This window comes from Geotrypetes seraphini, chromosome 13 (genome assembly GCF_902459505.1).
Source record: "Geotrypetes seraphini chromosome 13, aGeoSer1.1, whole genome shotgun sequence".
NCBI classification, from domain to species: domain Eukaryota; kingdom Metazoa; phylum Chordata; class Amphibia; order Gymnophiona; family Dermophiidae; genus Geotrypetes; species Geotrypetes seraphini.
Window position 1 is genome coordinate 21,324,975 of NC_047096.1, and position 10,251 is coordinate 21,335,225.

The window sequence follows — 10,251 nt, forward strand, 5'->3', positions numbered from 1 at the left end:
GCTCTAGACTTGGCTCACTCATTTGCATATTCTCCTCCTTGTCGCTGTCATATGTGAAATACAAAGTCCCTAAAGAGATACACATCTCCCTATCACACACCTGACAGCAGATAAGAGGGGCCCTTCACAGTAACCTGTCATGCACAAGAACTAGGGCCTGCTGGGTATCAGAATAGCATGCAAGTTTCCCTGGAATAAAAAGAGGCAGAAAGGAGGAATTAAAATCTTCAACGACTAACCTGCTTCCAGTGGTAAGTAGAGAGACAAAGAGCTGTATATCTCCCATATTCAGGCCCCTTCTGCCCCCTTCCTGTCCCTCACTCGTATCCCCCCCCCCACCCCCAGAAACACAGAGAACATGGCAAGATAAGCAGAAGGCTAGGACTCTCCGGTAATGCAGCACTGCTCAGGTTACTGTCAGGATAAATATAGCTGCTCACTCTGAGCTTACTGGTGAGCCTGTGCATGCAGCACATTCCAACACCAACAACTATTAAAGGGCCAAGCAGCCTTTAACCCAGCGACAGACTGAACGGCCCCCAAATGACCACCGATTTATGGCCCTCACTGCCAAACAATATGGCCATCCTTTGGAGTCATTTTTGTAAGGACCGCACTTCTCCCTTGAAACAAACCCTAATTTACTCCAGCACTCCATGTCCTTGCTTACTCAGTTATTGATTGCCCCCCTCCTCACCTGATATCATCCGCTGTTTCCCTAACAAATCACTCCAACACATCACCAACTGAGAGCTACTACATGCCTCCGGCTCCCCCACCCCCTTCATACAGTCCTAAAGACATCACTGATTCTCTTATCTGATGTTTTCCCAACACTTCAATTACTCCTGCCCCGGTGTAACCTCCAGACAAATCCCTATTGTAATGAATGAGGGTCAGTGGACTACAAAATCCAGAAGGTAATTTCTAACAACACTTTCATAGATATGCCTTTACCAGGGAATAGCTTTTTATTAAAATGCTCATTCTTTTTGCAGCCACTGTACACATGCAAGCAATGCTTATACATTGAGCTCAAACCAGAAAAAACTAAGGTCTCCTTTTACTAAACAGCGCTAGAGGTTTTTTAGCGCGGTAAATGCTCCAACGCTCATAGAATTCCTATGAGCGATGGAGCATTTACCTCACCAGCCTGTGCTAAAAACCTCTAATGCTGTTTAGTATAAAACCCAGCGTAAGATACTGTGGGCGAGGGGAGATAGTCATGGCATTCCTGATGTTCTGTATGTGGCGGATTTTATCCAGCATGCATACGGGGAGACAAATAGAATGTAAGAAATGTCTGGAGTTTTTGTAGTAACGCTATCCAGCAAACATTACCCACAGACAAAAGCAAAATTCAAAAAAATGCATTCATAAGTATATTCAAGTGATTTAGAACTTGATTTCTAAACATTTATGAGCAATGAACTTTGAAAGATGACGTATTCTCCGAGGCTCCCACTGAAACACCTTCAACAATACATAGGGCTCCTTTCACAAAGCCGCGCTAGGGCCTTAATGGGGGACATGATTGAGACCTTTAAATATATCACGGGGCGTATAGAGGTGAAAGATGATATCTTCAGTCTTACAGGGCCCACGGTAACCAGAGGACACTCGCTGAAAATCAGGGGAGGGAAATTTCAAGGTGATACTAGGAAGTACTTCTTCACCGAAAGGGTGGTCGATCATTCGAACGAGCTGCCTCAGCAGGTGATTGAGGCCAACAGCGTGTCAGATTTTAAGAGAAAATGGGATATTCATGTGGGATCTATAGGGGAGTAAGAATCAGGGAGTGGATCATTGGTATGGGCAGACTCGATGGGCTATGGCCCTTTTCTGCCGTCAATTTCTATGTTTCTATGAAATAACATGCGCTAAATTGCCCCGCGCGCTAGCTGCTACCGCCTCCTTCTGAGCAAGCGGTAGATTTTCAACTAGCGCGCACTATAGCGTGCGCTAATCCGGTGCGAAGGCTAAAACGCTTAGCGCACCTTCGTAAAAGGAGCCCATAGATTTCCTCAAAATGTTTTGAGTTTGCCGAATATTTTGTTGAGCGACCAATAGCTGTTTCTTGCAGGCAAACCGTTTGATAAGGCACAATTTTGTTGTATTTCAGAGATTATTAACATCTCGGCTTCCTGAAGCAGCCTTGGAAAACATGGTTTTGTGCCGAGGCCGAGGGTCACCTTTTGTCACACGATAAATGCACTTTAAAAATTATTTTGAGACATTGGAAGTACTGAAGCATATCTGTGCTGTGATTAGAATTTTTGAAGAGAACCACTAGTCTGTTGACTTCAAAGTTATCCTTCTGCAACAAACTTATAAGATCATGAAGGGTAATAGTGAAGGTAGAGAGAGACAGATTTTTCAGACTGGCGGGGGCAACAAGAACTAGAGGACACTCAAAAAAATTGAAGGGAGATAGTTTTAGAACAAATGCTAGGAAGTTCTTCTTTACCCAGAGGGTGGTGGACACCTGGAATGCGCTTCCAGAGGGGGTGGTTGAGCAGAGTACGGTTTTGGGTTTCAAAAAGGGATTGGACGAATTCCTGAGGGGTAAGGGAATCCAGGGGTACAATTAGAGGGTTACTATACAAGACAAAATGCTCTTGAGTAATAGATCACTACAGGTCATTGACCTGGGGGGCCGCCGCGGGAGCGGACTGCTGGGCATGATGGACCTATGGTCTGACTTGGCAGAGGCCATGCTTATGTGCTTATGTGCTTATGTGGTCTATGAGCACATAAAATCAAGTTCTAAATCACTTGAATATACTTATGAATGCATTTTTTGAATTTTGCTTTTGTCTGTGGGTAATGTTTGTTGGATAGTGTTACTACAAAAACTCCAGACATTTCTTACATTCTATTTGTCTCCCCATATGCATGCTGGTTAAAACCTGCCACATACAGAACATCAGGAATGCCATGACTATCTCCCCTCAACCACAATATCTTACGCTGGGTTTTGTACTAAACAGCATTAGAGGTTTTTAGCACAGGCTGGTGAGGTAAATGCTCCAACGCTCATAGGAATTCTATGAGCGTTGGAGCATTTACCTCGCTGGCTCGCGCTAAAAAAAAACCTCTAGCGCTATTTAGTAAAAGGAGACCTTAGTTTTTTTCTGGATTGAGCTCAATGTACAAGCATTGCTTGCATGTGTACAGTAGCTGCAGAAAGAATGAGCATTTTTCTAAAAAGCTATTCTATGTCAATTTAGCTGTCCTCATCTTTATGCAGCCTTTAAATGATTTAATTCACAATTACTATGGAAAATCACATTTCCAAGGTTGTACGTAGATCTTCATGGCGTTTGAGATTAAGTAAATAAGACCTTATCAGAGAAAAATTTACGTATGATAATACAAGCCTTAGGGCTCCTTTTATGAAGGTGCACTAAGCGTTTTAGCGTATGCACCGGATTAGTGCGTGCTAGCCGAAAATCTACCGCCTGCTCAAAAGGAGGCGGTAGTGGCTAGCGTGCAGGGCAATTTAGCGCGCGCTATTCCACGTGTAAAGGCCCTAACGCACCTTCCTAAAAGGAGCCCTTAGTGATTTTTACTATTAGATTACTGTAGTTTAGCTTATACTGAAGTGAGTAAAAAACCCAAACATTGGCTATATTAGTTAATCCAGATTATTGTTGCTAAATTCATTAAAACAGCTAAGAGATGGGACAGGGCCACTCCTCTTTTGAAGGAGTTAAATTGGCTATTTATTAAGATTTGGCTCATGTTTTTTCAGTTGCAGCTTAAGGCAAGTTACATTCAATATTTCTGACCCAGAAAGTCTCACAGTCTGTTTGTACCTGAGACAATGAAGGGTTAAGTGACTTGCCCATGGTCACAAGGAGCTGCAATGGGATGGAACTAGGTTTCCCTGGCTCTTGTCCATTGCTTTTTAATATTTTTTAAGGTTAGATTTAAGCTGCTGATTAATAGTTTTTAAAATATGGAGGGTACAACGCCATCTTATCTTGTGGATGTTATCAATGTTTTTATACTCTTCTATGTGCTCTAAGATCTTTGCAGATATTTGTATGGAAATTCCAATGGTGAAACAATGTATATTATCATCAATTTTAACAGGTAATGCACCCATTTATTTAATAGATTTGGTAATGTTGTTGCAGGATCCTACTACCATGAAATCATTTTCAATTGAAAATCCCAATGTTTCAAAATTTGAAATCCACTAGGCAGCTTTCTCTATCTATTCAATACCAATTGGCAAAGTTATGCAATCGGCTTCCATTTAGTTTGTGTTCATGTTGGTACTATTTTAAATTTAGAAAGATTTAATTTTTTTTTTCCCCAAAATGATGATTTATCTATGATTTAAAAATTGGGGGTCAAATGAGTTTAAAACTTTTTTTTTTTTTTTTGTAATTCCTGGACAAGTTAGTCTGGTGTCTTGTTTTGTAATCTATCCATGAAATGAATAGGTAAAGGCGGACTAGAACCTGAGTAACATAATATAAAGCTTCTGCCTCATATTATAGGAATGAGTTTACAAGAGCTATTTGATTAGAAAGAAGGAAGAAGGAGTTACCTTCAAAAGCTAATCATAAACCACATAAACTGCATTAATCACAAACTACATGTTTTTGTTTTATTTCTACATATTATCATGACATTTCATAAGTTGATTAAAGTTTGGTTATTTCATTAGTGGTTAGAACATGCTTTGTAATGATTTTGATATAGATATGCTGTTATGTAACTTGGGTTATGAATTGGATTAAATTTATTAATTTAAATGATCTCTATTCTGACCCTAGATATGGTTTATATTTATGAGATTCTCTAACTTTCTGTGGTACAACCAAAGCAGTTTACAGATTACATACAAGTGGGGCAGGTATTTTCCCTGTCCTTAGTAGGCTTCCAATCTAACACCCCTTTTACTAAGCTGCCGTAGAGGTTTCTACTAGAGAATGATACGGTGACAAAATTCATCACCGTTCCCGTCCCCGCGGATAACCGCGGGAAACCATCTTCATGTCATTCTTTAAGGAGAGAGGGAAGAATCAGAGTATGAATGGCCACAACCACTGACCCGCAAGCTTTGCTTTGAAGAATGCTGGGATAGAAGGACTGAGGTTGAGATAGACACTAAAGAATGACAGTCTCTGGTATCCAGAGCAGATATTGTGATGTCATAATGCTTCATTCCACTAGTGCCTAAGAGCCAATCACATCAGTGATGTCACAATGGCTTCATTATCCTTGGCTCACATAAGAATCAGAGTATGAATGGCCACAACCACTGACCCGCAAGCTTTGCTTTGAAGAATGCTGGTGTAGAAGGACCGAGGTTGAAATAGACACTAGAAAATGACATGGGATTATTTCCCGCGGTTATCCGCGGGGACGGGAACGGTGATGAATTTTGTCACCGTGTCATTCTTTAGTTTCTACCATAGCACAAAATACTAAGGCCCAAATTATGTAACCGGCGCCTAATGTTAGGCACCTATTTTGGAGGCGCCCAACTAGATAGGCGCCTATCTAAATTGGATAACAAGCTCAATTAAGCTTTTTAATCAGCACTAATTGAAACACAGGCGCCTATCAAGAAAGCGCGATTCTGTAACAAGGCGCCTCTAAAAATTTAGGCGGCCTTCAAAAAAATAGGCGCTATGCATATTAGGCGTGGACGTGGCGCTATGCGTGTTAGGCGCCTTGTTGCAGAATTGCTGCTCTTAAGCGTGCTTAGGCGCTCGCATAGGTGCCTAATTTTTAGGGCTCCTTTTACAAAGCCGTGCTAGGGCCTTAACGCGCGGAATAGCACACGCTAAATTGCCGCACGTGCTAGCCACTACCGCCTCCTTTTGAGCAGGCGGTAGATTTCCGGCTAGCGTGCTAATCCAGTGCTTGCGATAAAATCGCTAGCGCGGCTTTGTAAAAGGAGCCCTTAGTTGTGCCTAGAGCTGGCCTGTTTATTGGGCGCTCCCAAAATAGGTGCCGCTGAGCGTGATTCACTAAACAGCACCCAATTTTATTTGAATTGCGCTGAATGGTGCCTAATTCGGTGCTTAATTTTTGAGCGCTTCTTATAGAATTTGCCCTCTATTCTAAAGAAAGAGGGTAGTAAAGAAAGAAGTGAAATTGCTATTGCCAAAACTCTCCATATTCTCATGAGTCTAAGGGCTTTATTTAATATTTTTATAAAATCATAGGCAAAAAAAAAATGAAAGAAAGCTTAAAATAAATCATGATCTAAAGATGAAGTATCTCTTCTCCTGAAGTTGGTGAAATCTAGCTCCCTTTAGCACAAGGGTGAACAACCTGCGGCCACACGTAGCCCAACCATGGACCGCACAAATGTCATTAACCAGTTTTGTTATTAGTGGAATCATTGAAGGATAAAACAGTGGGTCAGTGTTAGCAGCTGTTTGGAAAGACAAAAGTACATGGTAACAGACCATTCTGATAATATTTATGTTCATTCAGTTATCACATTGAGTACTTTTGGCAGTGAATTATATGGTTTATTTGATTTTCCCGTGCTTGACCTACTTATTGGAGCTAGAAACTGTCATTATTTTTTTTTAGCATCCTTTTGTGGTTCTCCATTGCAGGAAATGAACATTTGTTCAATATCATCTCTCCATCGTTCTCTACAGTTCTTTGGGTTTTTGCCAGGTACTAGGGACCTGGATTGGCCACCGTGAGAACGGGCTACTGGGCTTGATGGACCATTGGTCTGACCCAGAAAGGCTATTCTTATTTTGACCCCTGAAACAGGTGGTTTACTGCCATAACACAGCCCTGTGTCGGATCTTTGCATTTTGGTATTTTGGAAATAAACTTTTGATTGCTCACGCCTGGCTGCTGGAAGTTATTTGGTTCACCCCTACTTCTTCTTCTAAGGTGTTTCCCACTTAGGGGCTTTCTCCTTCTTCAGTTGGTTGGTTGGAGATAATTTATGTAATGAATTATATAGCACATTTATTAATTTTCTGTGTGTGGCATGCTAGGGATAGTATTGACATTAGTGAAGCCCTCTGTGCACGGAGGTTGCCCACCCTTGCCTTAGCATGATAGGCTGCCCTTGGTTTTAACTTGTGGATTAAAATGTCATGTATTTTTACATGAAACAGTAATCCTGCATATTACCAGCTATCCAAAAGGGAGAGGGATACTTTTCTGGACTACTGTATTTGATTGTTAAAGAGGAGTCAGTGAATTCCTTCTTAGGGAGCTCATCAAACATGAGACACATAACATGACGTGTGGGGGGAACAATTGCCTAAAATAGCCAATACATGGTGTATAGCTTAATCAAAGAAAAACTCTGCAGATATTACACAAATAATATTATAGCTGGCTTTGAAACACAAAGACACACATATGACAGTCTACCCTGCATACACACATGAATACAGCACACCCTTTTAAAGATAAAGACGCTGACTGTTCTGTTTCTCTGTCTCGGACTTTGACAGAGAGCATTCTTGTAACCCACAGAACACACGTGTAGCTCATGGAACATGTCATATGACAGCACTCACGTGACACCTACTTCTCTCCGAGGGACTGAGTGAAAGAAGCGGCAGAAAACCCGCCTAAACTAGCCCTGGTCTGACGTCACAATCAAACCACGATGTAATGCTGAAGTCGCCGCCGCCGCACGCGCGCCCAAGCCTACCTCCGGAAGGAGCCGCGCGGCCAGCCCTAATCCTAGCGCTCACCAATAGACTGCTATCATTGGTGCAAGTTGTGTGTGAGCTCATAAAAGGAACCGCCCTCTCAGCGGTCGCCCGGGTAACTATATAAACAAATCTGGGAAAGGACGCCTAGAAGGAGAGCCGTAACTGGAGAAGGGTTGGGTTGGGAGGGGAGGAAGAGAAGAAGAAGAAGAAGATGGATGGTGGCGGATTCTATAGTCGTGCTGTTAACATTATTGGTAGCCCTGATGGCTTCCTCCTCCTCTGCAGACCACCATTTCTAGCGGCTCAGCGGTGGATTCTGTTGTAAGAGTTGGAGAATTCTGTCGCAAAGTTTTTGCAAGTCTGTGGTAATTCGATAAGACATTTGCCATCTGTAAATCACATTTAATTTGGCCTTGCGTTATAAAGATGAAGGCGTTTTTTTCACCCGTTTGTTTCGGGTCAGAGACGCCAGTCTAACCAGTTCCAGGCTGGACATATTGAGACAGTTCTGGATTTCTGACCACCCTGTCCTGTTGCATTATGGGACCTGCAGCACTGATTTCAATGGGCAGGATCGGGCACTACTAATCCCACACTGCTTTTAAGATGGAAGTTCAAAGCTAGGAGTTGCCAAAAAGTATTTTTTTTTGGCCTGGAACTGGGCAATTTGGCATCTTTGTAGCTGGGTGGGGTAGTGGTGGTGGAAAGATCTCGGCTGTTAGTATAAGCAACATTAGGGCATATTTTTTAATGGAAAGGATAGTGGATGCTTAGCATACCCTCCTGAAAGAGGTGGTGGAAGTCCAAACTGCTGGAATTCACCAAGGAATGGGATCCCTTTGAATGCAAGAAGGTGTAAACCAAGCACTTCAAGTATCTAATTACTTTTGCACTGGACAAGTAATTTGCATTGTATGGCAGGTGTATAACCCCATTAACAAAAGCACAGTAGAGCCCAGCTGAAAATAGGATCTTTGGTTTTTGCAGAAACAAAGATGGAAAGTTATCCAGTTCCAAGCTGGAGATTTTGGAAACAGTTCTGCTTTTGAGCTTACATCCCAAAGCAGTGTGGTTTTTATAATGCCTGATCCAGCCCATTGACATCACTGCAACAGGATGGAGAACTTGACAGTCCCCAAATCTCCAGCCTGGAACTGGGTATCTCTGCAAAACCGATTCTTAGCTGCTCAGTTTCAGCAGACACCAAAAACAATAGCAGAACTGAGCGACGCACCCCTTTTTGGCCAAGGGGGGGGGGGGCAATGAAATGGGAAGTGATTTTATGAGTCTCCATCTCCCTTGCATCCTGTGCAGTTGTACCACTCAAGACAGTCCTGGTGATAGGTGTTATGGTCAGCAGTGTTCAGGATACCACAAATGTCCAGGTTCAGGGCCATAGTTTCACCTCCATCCTGAATTATTCTGGGATCTTTATTCACCTAAGGCAGCTTGATGAGGACAATTAACCTCTTTTTTTTATCTTAAATCTGCCTGCCTTGCTCTTAGATGATGTACTTGAAGGGGCTGTTAGAGGACCCTGATGTCATCACCCAGAGACAGAGAGTGTCCACTCAGTAAGAATCTGGCAGGAGAGGACAACATTGCTTTTCCTTCTTAGCTTATCTGTTCTATCTTTCTGGGTCCTTTGATTAATGTGGATAGAGATTTTAATGTGTTTTTAGTTTTTATTGTTGTTGTTAAGACACTTTGAATAAACTACAACTTAAGGTCTGTAAACATTGAGTTTCCGCAGTCCTGTTTATTTGGATTTGCTCTTCTCCTGTGGAAATTTGGGTCTTCTTGCTTTTGCCTCTCCTGTCATTCTCCCTCTGGTTTTCCATTCCCCCTTTTCCCTCCTCATCTCTCTGCTTTCCTCCTAGTCCATCTCCTTTTATCTCTTTCCCTCCCTGTTCTTCAACCCTCCCCAATCTCTTCTCCAATATCCTTTCTCCTGCTTTCCCTTCTCCTCTCTTTATCCCTTTGTGCTCTTGCCTTTTTCTCTTGTTTTCCTCCTTTGTCTCCTATTAATTCTTTTCATAAGAACACAAGAATTGCCATTCTGGGACAAATAGATGGTCCATCTGCTCCAGAATACTGCTTTCAGCAGTGGCCATTCCAGGTCACAATCACCTGGCAGAATCCCAAAGAATAGCAAGATTCCATGCTACCAATCCCCTTTCCCTTAGCTTGGCCCCTCTCTCCTGTGTTGCTTCCCCTTTATTTTTTAAAAACAAATATGACTACATTTCTCTTCCACCTCTCCATTCCGCAATCTCCTTCATCCTCCCTGCCTCACACTTTTCCCATTACCTTCATGGTTTCAGATCTTCTCTTATCCCCCCTCCCCCCCTTATTGTCCTCCTATCCTTCACAGCTCTCCTGCAGTTACCTTCTCCTACTCTCCCTCTCCCTCTATCCCTTATGCTTTTTGCTTTCTTCTCTCCTTCCTGTTCTCCAGCTATCCGTTGCAACTGATTGATTTAATGAGTAGGAATGGAAGCACAGAGAGAAAATACTAATAACAGACAAATTGTGGAAATGGTTATGAATAATGTTTCTGCAAAGGATCAGACAAGTCTTCCTT

The 10,251-nt window shown here is 42.3% G+C and overlaps 1 protein-coding gene across 3 annotated transcripts in view; it reads right to left on the reverse strand.

Annotated features, from left to right (window-relative positions):
* The window catches only part of USP2 (ubiquitin specific peptidase 2), a 97,909-nt gene extending 90,250 nt beyond the window's left edge, over nt 1-7,659 (reverse strand). The window contains exon 1 of one of the 3 annotated variants that reach the window (XM_033918469.1): nt 7,538-7,659. The gene's annotated coding sequence lies outside the window, so the exon portion shown is untranslated. Of the gene's footprint in view, nt 1-239; nt 353-7,537 lie in introns of those variants that run through there. The other 2 variants (XM_033918467.1, XM_033918465.1) reach the window with 2 other exon arrangements.
* Nucleotides 7,660-10,251: the final 2,592 nt, after the last annotated feature.